The 19,983-nt window shown below is 41.8% G+C and overlaps 1 protein-coding gene across 2 annotated transcripts in view; it reads left to right on the top strand.

The window, feature by feature from the left end:
• Window positions 1-17,834, top strand: part of LOC122548634 (protein eyes shut homolog) — a 163,230-nt gene extending 145,396 nt beyond the window's left edge. The window contains exon 4 of one of the 2 annotated variants that reach the window (XR_006311281.1): window positions 17,756-17,834. The gene's annotated coding sequence lies outside the window, so the exon portion shown is untranslated. Of the gene's footprint in view, window positions 1-14,448; window positions 14,597-17,755 lie in introns of those variants that run through there. The other variant, XR_006311282.1, reaches the window with a different exon arrangement.
• Window positions 17,835-19,983: the final 2,149 nt, after the last annotated feature.

Below are 19,983 nucleotides of genomic sequence, written 5' to 3'. Positions count from 1 at the left end.
AAATTGCGGTCTTTGAAGAAGGAGGCCATCTGGGTTGTACGGTATTGGAACTGGTCCTCCTGGGAGCAGATGCGGCGGAGACGAAGGAATTGGGAATATGGGATGGCGTTTTTACAGGGGGCAGGGTGGGAGGAGGTGTAGTCTAGGTAGCTGTGGGAATCGGTCGGTTTATAGTCAATGTCCGTGTTGATTCGGTCGCCCGAGATAGAAATGGAAAGGTCTAGGAAAGGGAGGGAGGAGTGTGTGATGTAAGGGCAGTCACTGAAGGCAATTGGGGAGCATTACCTAAGGGAGCTGAATGATAACCAATGTCCAATCTGCTGTTGAGATTTGTCTGAGGCTAGAATTAACTCTGATCAAGTAGCTCACCTTCAACTGGGTGACAGCAGTCTGACTTTATGATGAGTCTTGGGCCTGTTTATCGTTTGTTTGCATGGGGAAAAGAATCTGGGCACTCGTTTTGCCTGCCAGAGACTGAAAGTTAGCCCTTGGGAGTAGGGGTTAGGACAGGACATGGCCAATTTTGTGGGTGAAGATTCAATCAAGTGGAGTGTTTGATGGATTTCTGTAAAAGACTGAGGAGAGTCACACATGTTGCAGTTACCTGGGTGATTTGCGCAAAAACATAATTCTGTCATCTTTGAAGCTGCGCAGCTGGCCTGTGTCTCAATTATAGACGTCTCTGGATGCCAATGTGAATGACATCCAAAGCCTTACCTTGTGGGACAGGAATGCTGATCTTCTGGAGCTGTGATGGAGAAAAAGAACACGAGAAAAAGGAGCAGGAGCAAAGGCCAACACCTCTTCTGCCATTTGATCATGGCTGATCACAGATTTCAAAGTTCCTCAGGGATCCCACCAAGGCTGTATGATATTTCAGAGATGGTAAGTGTTTAAGTTTAGAATGAAAATTGTTAGTAATTGATTGGAGGTAATGCTTCATTGTAGAAGGGGTTTAGCTCCTCATATTATTTAGTGAATATCTGCAACACGTCACACTAATCACAGGAGACTTAATGCCTTTTCTGCTGTACCTGGAGTAGATTAGATTAGATTAGATTACTTACAGTGTGGAAACAGGCCCTCCGGCTCAACAAGTCCACACCGACCTGCCAAAGCGCAATCCACCCAGACCCATTCCCCTACATTTACCCCTTCACCTAACACTACAGGCAATTTAGCGTGGCCAATTCACCTAACCTGCACATTTTTGGATTGTGGGAGGAAACCAGAGCACCCGGAGGAAACCCACACAGACACGGGGAGAATGTGCAAACTCTGCACAGAGAGTTGCCTGAGGCAGGAATTGAACCTGGGTCTCTGGCGTTGTGAGGCAGCAGTGCTAATCACTGTGCCACCGTGCCGCCCACAAAGTGGTTATAATGTGCAGATGCCAACTGTCACATTTAATCTTATCCTGGAACTTGCAAGAACAAATTGTGCTTCACATGGTTACTCTCACTTCAATTGTTAGAGTCCCCTGCGATGAAGGAAATGGGAGTAATTTGCTTCTAAATATAGCTGATAACAGTCTGCACTGCTTCAGTTTTTGATTCTGATACAGGATATAACATGGTTGGTTTTCCTCTGCTGCAGTCAAATTTCAAATGCATATTAAAGAGTTAACGGAGGATGAGCTGCAGCTTTGTTGTGTTGATCCATCCTTTATTTATCATCTGCATGCTTCCAGTCAAACAAAATTGTCTGAAAATAATACCCATGTGGACACTGGCGCAGAAATTGACATTTGAAAAATCAAAAAATGTCCCCTCCCCAAAATGAAAGGGACCAATTTATACATTGAGTTAAAAAATTGAATTGTCAGCACTGGTATGGGTGGTCACCATTTTTTAATTGTTAATTACACCTGACATAATGAGTGCAATGTCTTAAATACCAATGCATCTTTTGCTGCATGTCCCATATTACCTGTTTGATCTATTGCACCCTGTGGCAAGGTGTCAGGAAGGAAAACATTCACTTCTTGGACAAAACATTTGCAGAGAAACAGTGTTATGGCTGACAAAGTGGATTGATGTGTACACCAAGTAAACATGAGTTTTGGGACAAATAAAATGAGGTCGCTTTATACGTGAGTTGATTCATACACCATGGTCTCTGGTACTTTTCACATGGATGCTGATGTCATCCAGCTCGACCTCTCTCAACTCCTTCACTTCTGTTGGAGGCTATAGCTTTGACATTCAGTACTTCATTCGCAGAGATTTCCTCCAATTAATCATTGAGAATATATCTACACTGACATCTCAGTTTAAAAATTCTTAGTTCTTGTTTTCAGATCCCTTTGTGGCCTTTCCCTGCCCTATCTCTGTAATCTCCCGCAGCCTTGCAACCTCTCTGATATCTGTGCTTAGCTGAACCTTTTGATCACTCCTGATTTTAATTGCCCCATCTCAGTTGTGCATTCGTGATGTCAAAGTCCTAAACTCTGGAATTGTATCTGAAAAGTCTTTGCCTCACTACCTGTCTTTTGTTCTTTAAGACTGCAGTTGAAACCCACCTCTTAGTACAAGATGTTTGATGTCTGCTTGCCTGATGGGCCTGGGCCTAGGCATCACTAATTGCTCATGATGTTCCTCAGAAAATCTCTATGAAGTTGAAAGTATGTTACTTATTGCCTGATAGTACAAAGCATATTCTTCGCTCAGAGGAAACACTAAGTCAATGCTTTTCATCTTGCAAACATCGGAACTAGAATGCAACTGAGAAGCCAGACATGGAAAGGAATACCAATTTATGGAAGGAGGATGTTAACTGATTGCTTGGGGCATCTCCATGCCTGAGGCAAATGGGTGAGGAGGTAAGTAAGTGACTGTGGTGATTGACTTTGGAGGCTGGATAGGCAAGCAAGTAAGCAGGTGACTGGGGAGCTGGGGGAAATGAGTGCATGGGTGGGTAGGTGGAGTCAGTGGATGAATGAGTGGGCCTCAGAGAGAGAGACATCCATCTTCTCCCACCTCCTACCCCCACTTAGAGTCATACAATCATAGAGATGTACAGCATGGAAACAAACCCTTCGGTCCAACTAATCCAGATATCCTGACCTAATCTAGTCCCATCTGCTAGCACATATCCTTTAGGCAGCTCTATCGACACATGAACCACTTCACAAATTATGTCCACAAAACAGGCTGAGTGAGTAGGAAAACCAAGTTTGAAAGGCTAAATCACTTAGTAGCCCTACTTTAATAGGAACTCAGTTGTGTCCAACTTGAAGCGTCTCACCAGAATTAAAGCTAACTCCTTAACTTGGCTCTAATCACCACATTTAGCTGAAGATCAGTACTTGAGGCTTCATCTCTCTAGCTTTGCTAGCTCTACTGCTTGGCACTTTTTAATGGTTGTTTGTATGAATTATTTATTCATTCAATTGAATTACTGATTTGGAATCTTTTTCAGAACTTCATTTTTACTGTTCTTGTATAATCCCCACAGTATGGAAGCAGGTCGTTCGGCCAATCGAGTTCACACTGACCCTCAGAAGAGCATCTCACCCAGACCCACCCCCACCCCTTCCCTATCCCTGCACCCTGCATTCCCCATGGCTAATCCACCGAGTCTGCACATCCCTGGACACCACAGAGCAATTTAGTATGATCATTCCACGTAACCTGCACATCTTTGGACTGTGGGAAGAAACCGGAGCATCTGGAGGAAATCCACACAGACATAGGGAGAATGTGCAAATGTCACACCTGAGGGTTGAATTGAACTCAGGTCCCTGCCGCTGTGAGGCAGCAATACTAACCACTGAACCCTGTGCTGTCCCGTTTTGGTGCACTTCAGCACTCTGAAATTTGCTGACCATGCCCCAGAGTGAGAGAAAAATTTGCCTATGCCTTCAAAAGTCTCTACTACCCTCCACATCCTAAAACATGTTGAAAAAGGTTGTACAATACAGATAAAGAAAGAGGTCTATGGCTCAGTGGGTAATGCCTTGACCCCTTGCTTCTGAGAGAAAGTGAGGGCTGCAGATGCTGGAGATCAGAGCTGAAAATGTGTTGCTGGAAAAGCGCAGCAGGTCAGGCAGCATCCAAGGAACAGGAGAATCGATGTTTCGGGCATAAGCCCTTCTTCGCTTTTCCAGCAACACATTTTCAGCCCTTGCTTCTGAGCCAGAAGTCTGGTTCAAATCTAAATCCAGGACTTATGTTCAAGGAAGGTGTGTTCAACTTTCCAGCATGTAAGAGTGGGATAGTTTTCAGGACTGCCACGTGATGGCAAGAAAATGGAGCCTCTGCCATCACGAACATCACTATTCATTGGGGTAAGGAGGAAACGATAGGTGGAGGTTGAGCCCAAAGAGAGAGAAGAACAGTTGGACAGACAAAGGAGAATGAATGGCTGCTAATGGGGACTGTTAGTGGCTAACAATGGGCTGCATGTAATAGCAGACTATGTGATAACAAGGCCTGGTGTGTGAGGGTTAGGATAAGGACATGGGAGAAGGTGCCTCAAGTCCTAAAATTGTGGGAATCGATATTGAATGCAGAAGTTGTAGAGTTCCCAAGTGGAAAATGAGGTGCTGATCTATCAGCTTGTATTGAGCTTTGCTGGAGAATCGCGACAAATCTGAGACAGAGATGTTGGCCAGGGAACAAGATGGTGTGTTGAAGTGACAGGCAGTTGGAAGCTCAAGGTATTTTTTGTGGACAGAACTTAGGTATTCTGCAAAGCGGTTACCCAATCTATGCTTCATTTGCCTCGTGTAGAAGACACCACATTATGAACAGCAAATGCAATAGATTAGATTGAGTGATGAGCCGGTGAGGCGCTACTTCACCTGGAAGATGTTTCTGGTCCCTTGGATAGTGACGGGATAGGAAGTAAACAGGCAGCTGTTACATTTGCTGCGGTTGCAGGGGAAGGTGCCAAGATGCTGTTTGGGTGAGGGTTGGCAGGGGTTGGATTTGTCGGGAATGAAGGAGGAGTGGATCAGGATGTCCTGGATGGAGCAAAAGGGATGGAATGGAAATATGTGTCTGGTGCTGCCATTCCAGTGGAAGTGGATACTAGTGGGATAGTAGGTGAGAACAAAGTGGTCTTTATCGCTGTTGTGGGAGGCAAGAGAGGGGTGAGGGATGAAGTGTGGAAGATAGGTCAGACTCGGCTGAGGGCCCTGCCAACTAGTGCTGGTGAAGGCTAGGTTGAAGAAGAAGGTGGACATTTCAGAGGCACTATTGTTAAAACTCACATCATCAGAACACATGATGGAGACAGAGGAACTGGGTGCTTTGAATAGAGTCTGTACATGAAGTAGGGTGTAAGGATGTGTAGTCAAAATAACTGTGGCAGTTGTGTGGTTTGTAATGGGTATTGGTGGACAGCCTATCTCCAGAACTAGAAACAGAGATGTCGAGGAAGGGAAGAGAGGAGTCAGAGATAGATCAGGTGAGAGTGATGTGGAAATTGGAAGTCAAATTATTAAACTTTTCCAATTCCAAATGAGAGAGGAAAGCAATGTTAATGAAAGATGTTGCACATGGGTGCCGGAATAGAGCAAGAACATACCCCACAAAGAGGCAGGCATAACTAGGACTCTTGCCAATACACATGGTCATTCCTTTGACCTGAAGAAAGTGAGAGGATTTAAAAGAGAACTTGTTCAGGGGGAGAATGAGCTCAGTCAGGCAAAGGAGGGCAGTGCTGGCTGGGGACGCTAAAGGCCTTTATTCCAGGAAGAAACAAAGAGACCTGCGACCATCCTGATGTTGGATGGATGTGTAGAGGGATTGCGTATCCATGGTAAAGAGGAGGCAAGTAGAGCCCACAAACTGCAAATTCTGAACGTGACAGGAAGCATCAAAGAAATCATGATTGTAATTGGGAAGCCAGTAGAGAAGGGGAGGAAAAGCCATCTTAATATAGAAAGAGCTAGGCTCTGTGGGACAGGAGCAGGCAGAAAGAATAGGTTTGTCCTGCTGGTCCAATTTGTGGATTTTGGGAAGGAGGTAGAAGTGAGATGGGGAGTTGGGAGACTATGAGCTTCCTTAATTTTATGTTCAATTCCTTTCATAGTAAAGGATTGCATCCCCTCAACTGTCTTAATTATGTCCTCAACCTCAAATCCCCCTTGGAAGTCTGCAATCTCCAATTAAATAATACTCTGCTTTTTTATCCTTTCTCCCAAAATGAACAACTCTATCTGCCCTGTTTTGCCCCACTTAATCAATTAATCTATATCCATCTGTATCTTCCTTTTGTCTTGTTCACCACATACCTTCCTTCCTAGCTGCTGTCATCTATGAATTTAGCTCAATGTCTCATTGAGGTCATTGATGTAATTTGCAACAAGTTGAGACTCCAGCACAGACTCTGGTAGGACTCCATTGTTACATTGTGACAATCAGACAACCACCTATTTATCCACATGCTGTTTTCTGCTGGCCAGCTAATTTTCTACCCTGCAATACCATCACTTTTTTTTTTTATTCACTATTTCTTTGTGGCATCTTTTCAAATGCTTTCTATAAAGACAAATAGAGTATGTCTACCAGTTCCCCTTTATCCACAGCATAATTGCTCATGACAGGTGACAAGTCTTTAGTTTCCTACCTCGATCCCTTTCTTTGTGGCATCTTTTCAAATGCTTTCTATAAAGACAAATAGAGTATGTCTACCAGTTCCCCTTTATCCACAGCATAATTGCTCATTTAAAGAACTCCTGAATATTGTTTAAACATGATTTGCCTTTGATAAAACCATGCTGATTTTTCTGAATTAACTTGACTATTTCTTTTTGCTGTTTTTGATTGATTCTGTCATTCTTCATGACAGGTGACAAGTCTTTAGTTTCCTACCTCGATCCCTTCTTGAATAGAGTGATGCACCAGTCTGATGAAATATTTTCTGAATTTAGAGAATTTTGGAAAATTAATACTAATGCATGCACTAACTCATTAGCCACCTCCATTTATACACTGGGTGCATAGATGTGTCAGCCTTAGTTATATCAGTTTGTTTCATGCCATTTACCATGTGATTGTAATTTCACAAAGTTCTTTTCTCCTTTAGACCTCCTGATTTACAGCTATTATTGCAGTTTATTGATGGAAATCACCAAAGGGAAGGCAGGAGCAAAATATTTATTTATTTTATCTGCCATTTCTTTATTATCCACTACTGCATCCCTCAGTTCTTACCCTCAAGAGAACCAACACTCAACTTATTGCGCTTTTCATTTCTAGATACCCACAGAAACTTTAGCTAACCATTTTTATATTCCTAATTAGCTTCCTCTCATGCTCTAATTTCATTTTCTCCATGAAATCTTTGGTTGTTTTCTTGTGTTCTTTATATTCTAGCCAAACATCTGCCTTACCACACTTTTTGCACAGTTGCATGTTTTTTTCTTAAGCTGAAAAATGTGTTGCTGGAAAAGCACAGCAGGCCAGGTAGTTCCAAGGAGCAGGAGAATCGACGTTTCGGGCATAAGTCCTTCTTCATATACCTGAAACATTGATTCTCCCGCTCCTTGGATGCTACCTGACCTGCTGCGCTTTTCCAGCAACACATGTTTAGCTCTGATCTCCAGCATCTGCAGTCTTCACTTTCTCCCTGTTTTTTTCTTAAGGTTGGTGCTTTATTTAACTACTTCAGTTCAGCATGGATGATGACTCCTCCCTTTTGAACTTTTCTTATAATGTGACTTAATTTATTCAGAGTAGGATGTACTATCCCCTTAAATGTCGATGACAATGTCTGTATGAATTTATCGAAAGTGTGGTGCTGGAAAAGCACAGCAGGTCAGGCAGCATCCAAGGAGCAGGAGAGTCGATGTTTCAAACAAAAGCTCTTCAAAAGGAATGAGGCTGTGAGCTGAGGGGGTGGTGAGATAAATGGGAGGGGGTGGAACTATGGGCAAGGTAGCTGAGAGTGTGATAGATGGATTGAGATGGGGGTAATGGTGATAGGTTGAAGATGGGGGTAATGGTGATAGGTTGAAGAGGATAGGTGGGAAGAAGGATGGACAGATAGGACAGGTCATGAGGACAGTGCTGAGCTGGAAGTTGGAACTAAGATAAGGTGGGGGGAAGGGAAATGAGGAAACTGGTGAAATCCACATTGATGCCGTGAGGTTGGAGGGCCCAAGGCAGAAGATGAGGCGTTCTTCCTCCAGGCATTGGGCAGTTAGGGAGTGGCGATGGAGGAGGCCCAGGGTTTGCATGTCCTTGGCAAAGTGGGAGGGGGAGTTGAAGTCACAGGACGGTGGGGTTGGTTGGTGCGTGTGTCCTGGAGATGTTCTCTGAAGCGCTTTGTGAGTAGGCATCCGATCTCTTCAATATAAAGGAGACTGCATCGGGGGCAACAGATACAGTAAATGACAAGTTAGAAGTGCAGGGGAAACTTTGATGGATGTGGAAGGCTCCTTTGGGGTCTTGGGAGGAGGTGTGGGCACAGGTTTTGCAATTCCTCTGGTGGCAGGGAAAGGTGCCAGGATGGGAGGGTGGGTTGGTGGATGCGTTGACCTGACGAGGGAGTCACAGAGGGAATGGTCTTTACAGAAAGCAGATGGGGTGGGGAGGGAAATATATCTCTGGTGGGGGAGTCCATTTGTAGGTGGCAGAAACAGCGGAGGATGATACAATGTATACAGAGGTTGGTGGGGTGGAAGGCGAGGACCACGGGGTGTTCCGTCCTTGTTGTAGTTGGAGGGGTGGCGTTTGAGGGTGGAGGTGCGGGAAGTAGATGGGTTGTGCTGGAGGTCATCATCAACCATGTGGGAGGGGAAATTGTGGTCTTAAAGAGAGAGGCCATCTGGTGTGTTCTACAGTTGAATTGGTCCTCCTGGGAACAGATGGGGTGGAGGCGGAGGAATTGGGAATAATTATTGAGGCTGAGGACCAGTTCAGCCAAATGAATGAGAGTGTCAGTGGAAAGGTACTGGTGAGGATGTGGGGAGAGGAAGAAGGAGGGCTTGGAGACCCTGGTCATGGCGGATGGAGGTGTACAGGGACTGGATGTCCATGGTGAAAATGAGGCATTGGAGGCCAGGGAAAAGAAAGCCTTGGAGCAGGTGAAGGGAGTGGGTGGTGTCCCAAACATGTGTAGGGAGTTCCTGGACCAGGGGAATAGGACAGTATCGAGGTATGTGGAAAAGAGTTTAGCAGGGCAGGGGCAGGCTGAGACGATGGGTCGGCCACGGTTGTCAGGCTTGTGGATCTTGGAAAGGAGATAGAACCGGGCCGTGCAGAGTTCCCGAATTCTGAGGTTGGAAGCTGTGGGTGGGAGATCCCCTGAGGTGATAAGGTTGTGCACGGTCTGCAGTCCTCACTTTCACGTCTATGAATTTATCCCCTCCCCTAATATGCCAGCTCACTTCAGCTAACTCAGGTTTCATGCCCACATAATTACCCTTATCTAAGATAAAACTACTAGTCTTAGCCCCAATCTTTTCTCTTTTACACTATTTGTAAAATTCAAGTGTATTATTGCCATTGCTGCCGAGAGATACAGGTCGTTCTGCTATAACGATACGTTTTTGTGCAAACTCGCACTAAAGAAAATCGCACAATGTTAACTGTCATAGAAAATTGCACTGTAAAAGATCACTATAGAAAATCACGATACCCATTCAGTAAAACGTTTACGTTATACAAACAGTGTGGACAATTTGTCAATTGCATTGTTGCCAATTTGAGTTGATGAAACGTGTGTTATACCAGAATGACCTGTACCTTAATTCTGAGGTCATTAATGAATCCTGTCAAAATACCACATCTAATATAACTTCTTGTCTGGCTGGTTACAGAATGTGTCTCACTGAAAAACTATCTCAAAAGCATTTTCAGAACTATTCACCTCAGCTACTCCTGACAATCTGATTTTTCCAGTTTATTTGTAAGTTAAGGTGACTCATGATTACTGCCATCTCTTTATCATGAGCACCCAATATTTCTTTTTATGCACTTTGTCCACATTGTCGTTACTGTTGGGGAAGGTGGAGGGGGTACTGTAGATCACTCCCATTAGTGACTTATTTTCTCATTTTCCACTATTATTTTACATTTCCACCCAAATTGATTCTAAATCCTGATATCCTGAGCCGCAGTCATCTCTAACTACTGAATCAATAGAGCAATGGATAGAGTAGGGACAGGAATGGCTGTTGCAGGTTCCGGGATTCAGATGTTTCAGTAAGAATAGAGAAGATGGTAAAAGAGGTGGAGGTGTGGTATTGTTGATCAGGGACAATATTACAGTTGTAGAAAGGATGTTTGGGGACTCATTAACTAAGGTAGTATGGGCTGAGGTTAGAAACAGGAAAGACCATATGAAGTAGGAGGAACAGTTGCCTATGCAGTCAATCAACTCTATTTTGTCATTTGATGAGATCAAGTTCGATCTGACTTTATCTCAGTGCCACTTGCCTGCCCATTCCCATGTCTCCCACATGGATCAAGGATCTGTCTAACTCACTTTGAATACATTCAGTGACTCAACTCTGCTGTACTCCATGGAAAAGAATTCCAAGACTAATGAGCCTCCAGGACCAGAAATAATTCTTCACCTCTGTCTAAGAGGTAAACCGTTTATCATGTGTTCCTAGTCCCAGATTCCCTCACAATGGGAAGCATGCTCCCAATATCATTCTTCCCAAGCCCCCTCAAATATTCAATAAGATCTATATTGAGTAAAAAAGCACATTATGATATCTCGGATGCATGTGTTTTCGAAAGATCATGAAGCGTTTTCATCTTTGCAGGAAGGTCTGCTGTGTTTGATTAAATTCCTTTCTTGTTATTCTTTTATTTTATATTTCTAATGTGATCCTATCAATACTGACTTTCTATATGCAATCAAGTGAGGTTAGCCATTATGGCAGTCATGGGTTTCATTCGAAGACCAATTGTTGAGTGTGACTTTGAAATTAGAATGCAGTTTCCTGTATGTATTAATTATTTGTGGTTTAGATTGCTGCTGCTGGCTTTAGGCTGCGTGTCATGCTGGATTGTTAAAGGTAGCATTCAGATGTGAAAGGGATGGAACTAATCTTCTGTTGAATAACACTTGATTGAAAGCTTGGAGACACACTTTCAAGGTTATTTAACAAGCCTTAACTAAGGTGATGAAAGGTTATTGCTTTCCTCGATTTAAAAGGAAGAGTAAAGACTGCAGGTTCAATTTTCAAACTGCTTTGTGATAGCTGATTGCTTTGATTGTTGATGAGGTTCTGTTGCTTGAACACAGTCGATCTTCTTAATGGGGATTAACCCATGGAAAATAAGCAGATCATCTTCTTTATCCAGCAATGTGGTGATGGTGAATGAATCAGTATCTGAATAGTCTTTGAGCTGATTTTTCCTGTTAAATGGCATTTTCTGTATTGGTGCTGACACGCATGAATAAAATCTACAGATGTAATGCTGCCGTGTGGAAAGGAAAGGGGCAAAAGAAAATGTTGCCCATTGGAAAAACACTATTTGCATAAATATCAGACGTTAGATATTTTTGATTCCAAACCTTACAATAACTTTAAAAATAAAAAGACGCTGTTTAAAGGAAAATGTGCTGTCCACATTTTTTGCAGACTCCCTTTCCTTGTTTTCAATATTTTAGACACCTCCGTCCGTAATCCCCTCCAGCCATACAGTGCATCATGACATCAGCATTTCTCTAGTTTTGACATATTTTGCACCTTTAACTTATCTGGACTTAAAAACAAGAATCTGATTGAACAATGTCCTTTAAGAAGGAAATCTGCTTTCATTACCTGGTCTAACCCTACATGTGACTCCAGACTCTCTCTAACGTTGCTGACTTTTAACTTCCCTTTGAAATGGCCTTGAGAGCCAATCAGTTCAAGGGCAATTAGAAGCAAAAATGATAGCAAGGTTTAAAAGACACTTAGACAGACACATGGAGAGACAGGAAATAGAAGGATAGAATATTGGTCTTGCCAGTGTTGTGCACATCCTACATAAGAATATAACAAATAACGTTAATGATTTCACTTTTGGCAGCCATGGCTTCAGCAGCCTCGGTCCTAAGCTTTGTCACCTCCAAAACTTCCTCAAGCTTGTTGCACATTTACGATGCTTCTAAAAACCTATCTATTTGACTAAGCATTAGATTGCTTGTCTATTTGCCTCCTATGGGGCTCAATATCAAGATGTTTTGTAACATTGCTGCAAAGTCGGTTGAGATATTTTACCAAGTTACAGATGCTTTATAAATACAAGTTGTGTGTTCTCTGTGTGACTTCCAATTCACCAGAAGAAATTTGCAGATTCAGTAAAAGAAAAATAATGTGTAGCATGAATTTTTTTCTCTTTCAAAGGCTCTAACTTTGATCAGGTTCTGTTACAGGCACCCAACTGTTCTCTGTATTCACTCACCTGTATTTCTGTCAACTCTTTCTCTTTTTCAGGGGTCCCAAAGCACTAGCATCTTCTGAAATATATCATACTGTTGTGATGTGGGAGTTTCTGCTGGCTACAGGCTACTTGCATAGAAAATTCACCCCAGGCAATAAAGAAATGACCAGGATAACTTGTGCTTTTGAAATGTCAGAAGGATAAATATCAGTCAATATGAATACCTGCGCTTTTCTTCAAACAGTAGCATTTAGCATGAGGATACAGGCAGGGTCTAGGTTTACTAGCTGGAAATTGCTACCACTACTTAAGGACCACACTGATGAGCCAATTCTCCAAACTGAGCATTTGTGTTTCTGAATTGGGGCTTGCACCCACCCCTATCCTGTTATTCTACAAACATGCTTAACTTGTAAGCAGGGACAATGAGTGGTCGAAGGCCAGTTAACAATGGAAGATATTACAGCCAATTTCAATGTGATGAATTTTTCTGTCCCTCAAGCTACCTCTGGTTCCAAACAGGCATAAGATCTTGCCTCAAATTTTAATTTGCAGCAGGAAGCAGTCATTTGTATTGGCTTCACTGCAATAATTTTGGAGCAATATTTACGAGATATGAAACAAAGAAAGAAATTTGTGGAGAAACCCAAGAAAGCTGGAAGCACCTGTGAAACAAAAACAGAGTTAATGTTTCAAGTCCAGTTTAACTGTTTTCTCTCCACAGATACTGCCAGACTTGCTGAGCTATTCCAATAATTCGTATGTTTCAGATCTCCAATATACACAGCTTTTTATTTTGTATTAGTTTAAAAGATGCAACTTCATTGAAAACTGCTCTCTCTTTTGTATTTCCTTCAACGCATTTTTGTGGCTTCAAGTATGAGTTGTATTAAAAATTCAAAAGCACTCATGCTTCTAAATTCTTTAACATGCTGTTCCTGATATGCTAGAATGATGATTGGATGGCTTAAAACTTTAATTTTTATACTTACTAACAGTATATATATGTGATTGGTTTAATCTTTTCCTCTGGCCCAGAATTATTCCGGTTGTTTATGGCTATCTTTGCAATTATGACTTCCTTTAACACAAATGTCAGGAATTTTGAGTGCAAATATGACCGAAAAGGGTATGATAAATAGAAACAGGAGTAGGCCATTCGTCCTCTCAGGCCTGCTCTGTTATTCAATAAGACCAGGGTCAATTGGCCATCTCAACTCCAATTTCCTGTCGGCTTCTCCTTAGCTCCCTAAAGGTTTATCTATTTCAGTCTTGAAGGTGCTAAAGGATTGAGCATTCATAGCTCTCTGTGACAGAGACTATCAAAGATCCATAACCCTCTGAGAAAAGAGATTTCTCCTTATTTCGGTCTTAAATTGATAGAACTTCACAATCCCACCCTGTGTGTTATTCTGTCCCTATCATGACTTCACGTGTGCTCTTGTATAAGGAGAGAATTATCAGGATCAAACCCCAGCTGATGTTTCATCTCCAAAGCATGGTGGCGCTGAAGGAGAATGCATAAGAGCCTTGAGATGTAACTGACTGCAGCCAACTATCTCAACATCAATTGGGGATTGTATCTTGCTCCTTGGCTGTTAGTTACAGCTGACTATTTCACTAGGATCTTTGCTAACCATCTAGCAATCTAAGATGAGTACTTTATTCCCATGGGCTGCCTTCTTCTAAAATGTATTCCCACATTAATAGTTGACTTCAACAAATTTATTTTAATAGTTTTGAAAAAGCCCCAAACTCAGTAAGAAAGTTGCTCAATGATAATTGCACTGAATATACTTGAGGAAAAGAAAAACTCTGGAGAAAATATTGACTTTCGTTCCTCAAAGAAAAACCAACATTAATTCCACTGTTCAACAGAAACAAATGGATGGAATAAGTATAAACTGTGTTTTGTTAAATCCTTTACAATTGCGAGAAGGAATTAAGCTCACTGTCCTAATACACCACCAACATAGTTTATAAAGAGTTATTTCCTGCCATAGATAGCTGGTCTCATGTAACAGCAATGTCTCCGTGTGTTTGGGATGAAGAAAACAATCAGTTATGGTACCCACAAAGGACTATTGATCTGTCTATCATTTCTTATCAGAAAATCTGAGAAGAGGTGGGACACCACGGAACAATTAGCTGTCCTGGGGTGACTGATGTTCTATTCTTCCACGATGAAGAAGAGTTGAAGAGTTTCACCCTGTGTTCCATGTTCCAGTGGCAGTTAGGAAAGGAGAGAAGGAATTATAAATGAGAGTCAATAAAGGTCAAGTGAAAACAAAAGAAAGATGTGCATTTATGTAGCAATTTTCATGACCACATTACCATGTAGCATGCTTTATAGACAATCAAGTATTTTTAAAGTGTAGTCACTTTTGCAATGTAGATAATTATTTTCCACAGAGCAAGTGCCCATGCTCCACAATGTGATGAACTGTTTTCAGTGATGTTGGTAGAGGGATCAGAATTAACCAGGATGCTCTCCAATATTGTTTGTTGAATTTGTGCCACAGGATCTTGTACGTCTACCCGAGATGGCAAACATAGCCTTAATTGAATGTCAATAGGAAGAGATTGTGTTAATTAACTGTTTCTAATCGGAAAGTAGGAGAGTCTTATGAATTGCTGCTTTGTTTCAGGGTTGTTGCTGATGTGTAGGTGACATTTGGTCATTGAGCTATTGCTGAAGAGGAAATGTACTAGCTGATAGCAGTTATACAAAGTGTGGCAGTCTGTTCTTTAAAAGGAGTAAATCGGAAAGGAAAAACTGACACCTAGAAGCAAGTATAACCTTGCAGACTGACGGAAGGTGACAGGTGTGAGATGGGGGAACTAATCCACAGATGAAAAGGGAAAGCTTTGGTCTAAATGGATGGCAAATGCATAATTATTAACCAATACCTTTACTGTGCTGGAGGACAACTCTTCAGCCTTGCCTTTCACATTGCCACCAGTTACTTGACACTTTGCAGCTTAATGTCAGAAATTGACTGCCAACGTGTTATCCGATGCTTGTTAAATCATGAGCCATAGGTAGCAGATCACAACAAGACATTCAGTGCATATTGTTCTCAGCAGGACTGTCATGCTTATTGACTGGTGCTGGGCCTCATTAAGCTAAGTGATGAGGACTGTTTAAGTACTAGTAGACTAAACTTGTATTTGAGTGTGATTTAAGGCGTGTTCTGATTGAATGCTTAGATGGCTCCTGAACGTAATAAGGTAGATAAGAGAGAACTGGTTTCCTCTGATGATACAAAGTAGTAGAACAAAGAAGTACAACCTTAAAATTATAGCTGAGCCATTCAAGGGCAATGGCAGGGAACACATTTTCATGCAAAAAATATTGGAAATTTGGAATTCATCCCTCATGAAGCTACTAAGGCATGGTGTGAACTAAAAGATTCAAAACTGAGCTTGAAAGATTCATTTTAATTTAGGCTTTCAGGCTTATGCAACCCCTAAATAAGTTGAGTTTTAGCTCAACCATGATCGAATTGAACGTTAGAGAATGCTCAAGGGGCTGAATGGCCTCCACCTGTTCCTGTACCAATTTTCAAGATATAAGGAGTTTTCTTCCGGATGGCAAGTCCAGCATACGGCTATATAATTTCTGCCATGGGTAAGACAAGGAGACAGGTCTGAAAACAATGTGGAATGTGGATTAATCCCCATTCTGTTGGCTCCAATTTGCTCCACACTAGCTGTAAACCAACTAAGTTAACTGGGAGTCCAGGTTACTGTGGCAACCTGCACTTTTACAAGCGTACTGTAGCTTGAAGTTATGGATTGTGATCTATTAAAGAGGTTTCAAATTCTGTTCATCACATAGCTGACCAGGAGTCTCTCCTGCTTGTACCATCTGCTACTGGTATATGTTGGAAGGATTTTTAAGTTTCTATTCAGCTTGTTTTGCTATATTCTTGGTTTCTTGGTGATGAAGACCTGGGGTTGGCCTTCAACCAAAAGCTTCTGGCTCAGAGACCAGGACTTTACCCATTGTGCAATGAGGCCTCCCACAAGGTGAATGGAGGTAATGACTATCATTTTATTCTGTCCTGACTTATATTAATTAACTACTGCCAGTCCTGATTGACAGCGACTAAGTGACCATACACTGACTTGTGATCAACTGAAGGAGATTGTACAGATTTCTACTTTTCACCCTCATTCTGCAGGGCACTTCAATGTTAGAGGAATGGGGGGGCGGGGTCACATCCCACATGGCATGAGGACCAATCACAGAGTTATTTTCCCCAAATTGGCTCATTGCCTAATTAAGGAATGTGGACAGGCTCATGAATTTTGGAGGGAAGTAGAAGACCCTCCAGCACTAAAGGAGTTAAGCCTCTAGTTTGGATCAGAGGGAGATAAGGCATCTCCATTTTAAGGCAGTGGCTCTCCAGTAAAAGATGAGAAATCTGAAATTCTGGAATATGAACAGGAAATGCTCGAAACATTCAACAGCTTCTGCAGAATCTGTGCAGAGAATTACAGAGGATGTTTCAGTCAATAGCCCACCATCTATATTGGAAAGGGGTGGAGATACAGGAGGCTCTTTGCAATCAAAGAGGCAGGGAAAGGAGGAAGAGAACAAAGGGAAGGTGTGTGATAGGATGGACAGCACAAGAGATGGAATGACAAAAGAGATGATGGTGCAAGGCAAAAAGGGGTGGACACAAGCAGATAAAGGTGTAGGGCTGGGTATTACGTGCTCCTCCATTGTGTTTCTGGTGTGTGGGAAGGTAGTTTAGGGCATCTGGTGAACTCACCACTTTACCATCTACACCAGAACTCTTCACTGAGAATATTTTTTAATTAAGTTCTGGAGCAATTAGGACTGAACCTAGGCCTCCTGGCTCAGAAGAAGGGACACTACCACTGGAGTACATGAACCCTAGCTCTCCACAATAACATTGAAGGTGGGGATGCCCCAAAGATACCCCAAAATCATCAGCACACTCTCCATATGCAAATAAATAAAGAGCCAATTGAGCTTGTTAAAGGCTTAATTGTCCCTGACAATACTCCACCCATCCCAGAATATGGTTGGCATGGGCAGCAGAGTGGGAGTGGGCCGACTATTATATTCTAAGCCATTTATAAAACATTGGGAAAAAAGCTGATGTGCTATCTCTGAAGATGCCTTTAATATCAGGAGCACCCATCCCATTGAATATAGAATTCCCTCCTTCCTTCCCACCCGACTGCTCTCAGAAATGAAGGCGCAGCAGCCAATTCAATAATTCAAACCAACTCCTGTGTATTATGGTTGTGGCCCTTCTGTCTGTTCGAATGGCTGTCTGTCATCATTCTTTCTAGGGGTGCAAGTGGTATTCCATCTTCTGCAATCCTACCCCTTGTAACCTCCAGATCCAAAATATTGACTTGTTTCTTTCCCTCCCCAGATCCATTCACAATCTTGCCAACATTTTCAGTCTGCAACATGTGCAGCATGCAACTATTGTCCTGTGGGATTGTGTTGGCCAGAGACAGCTTTCTCTTGATGTTGCTCAAAGCTTTTGAATTTTCTATTGATGTCCTCTGATTTGTTCTCTGTTAAAAACAGTTAGGAAAATGTATTTATTGATGTATATATTTATTCTAATTTATTGTCACGTATCTGGAAAGATACAGTGAAATATATTTTGTTGTTACAATCCATCACCATTTTGAGTTACAAATAAAATAAAAAGAAGAAAAAATATGTTGACTTTGACCTGCCTTGAAAGCCTGTCACCAGCAATGACTCTCGTCTTTTCTTCATTGAGAACAGGATAGCAATTTTGAGATGCTGGTCACCTCAAACCTGCAAGAGCAATGGGCAGTCAACAAATGGAAATGGGGAGGTCAGAGAGCTTAGTCATCTCAGTAAACTTGCAAAAGGTAGTTTTCTCTTGATTATCTAGCTAGAACAGGAAGGGCATTGCCTCATTAGATAACTTGTGGTCCTGAAACAATTAATACATTAAGGGGAGGTGAAGGCCGTGATATATTATCATATTATTCAACCAGACACCTAGGTAATTTTCCAGGACCTGGGTTCAAACCCCACCATGCCAAATGATGGAATTTTAATTCAATAAAAATCTGAAATTCAGTCTGTAATGATATTCACTAAAATCATTATCAATTGTCAGAGAAACACATTTGGTTCACTAATCTCCTTTAGGGAAGGAAACTGCAACCTTTACCTGGTCTGGACTACATGTGACTCCAGATCCACAAAATGCTGGTCTAGTTCACATCCCATGAAGGAATAAATTAAATTAGATTAGAATTAAATTATGGTCACTTCTCAAAAAATGAAATCGAAACAAAGCTATATTTGCAATGAGAAATATGGGAAAAAATATTATTTCAACAAAGTTTTATCTAAAAATGGTGTGATCAGGGACTGACTTTAAATCAATAACCAATTATTGTGATATTGCCAAAGAATGGAAATACACACCCTCATGTGGATTTAAATTTATACAACTTCATTCATGTGCAGAGGATGGTGTTATTATCCCAACCTGTAGTAGTATTGGACAAGTCCAATTCTGTAGTGAGATCTGGGAGAGACAGAGTATTTTTTTCGTTTATGATGAGTCACAAAAACGCATTTATAAAACAAATGCTGATATAATATTAACAAAAAAAACTCGTCAACGTTTAATTACACAAAAGAAAAGAAAACTAAATATTTTACAAGAACTACAAATATCAGAAATGTAAATTCAACCCTATTTCACTCTCAGCAACTATATTATAGACAATCAGAATTCAGTGAAAATCCACCCTGGTTGCACTTTAATGTTCATTATGCAGACCATAAGCTATGGAGCAGAATTAAGCCAGTCGGTGCATCAGGTTTGCTCCACCATTCGCTCATGATTGATATATTTCTCGACTCCATTCTCCTCATCACCTTGATCCCCTTACTAATCAAGAACCAACCTTTTATGTCTTAAATACACTCAATGACTTGGCCTTCACAGCCCTGTGTGGCAATGTCACCATCCTCTGGCTAAAGAAATTCTCTTTATTTCAATTCTACGGGATTGTCCCTTCACCCTGAGGTTGTGGCCCAGGCCCTTGTCTCTCCTAGTAGTGGGGACATCTTCTCCATGTCTACTCCATCCAGGCTTCTCAGTATCTCGTAAATTTCAATCTGATTCCTCCTCACGTTTCTAAACTCCTGAGTACAGCAGACCCAGAGTCCTTAAACACTCCTCATATGACAAGCCCTTCATCCCCGGGTTTAATTATGTGAAAAATCCCCTGGACCTTCTCTAATGCCAACACATATTTCCTGAGATACGGAGCCCAAAACTGCTCACAATATTCTTAATACAGTCTGACCAGAGCATTGTACAGCCTCAACAGCACATCTCTGCTCTTGTTTCATGGTCCTTTTGAAATGAATGCCAATATTGCTAACTGCCAACTGATATTAAGACAATCCTGAACTAGGACTCCCAAGTCACTGTGTGCTTCAGATTTCTGCAGCTCCATTTAGAAAATAGTCTACACCTCTATTCTTCTTACCAAAATCTGTAACCTCACACTTTACCGCATTGTATTCCATCTGCCGCTTCTTTATCAATTTGCCTAGCATGTCCAAGTCCTTCAGCAATTTCTCTGCTTTCTC

The sequence above is a fragment of the Chiloscyllium plagiosum genome, chromosome 3 (assembly GCF_004010195.1).
Source record: "Chiloscyllium plagiosum isolate BGI_BamShark_2017 chromosome 3, ASM401019v2, whole genome shotgun sequence".
Lineage (NCBI taxonomy): Eukaryota > Metazoa > Chordata > Chondrichthyes > Orectolobiformes > Hemiscylliidae > Chiloscyllium > Chiloscyllium plagiosum.
This window is presented reverse-complemented; position numbering and strand designations above follow the sequence as displayed.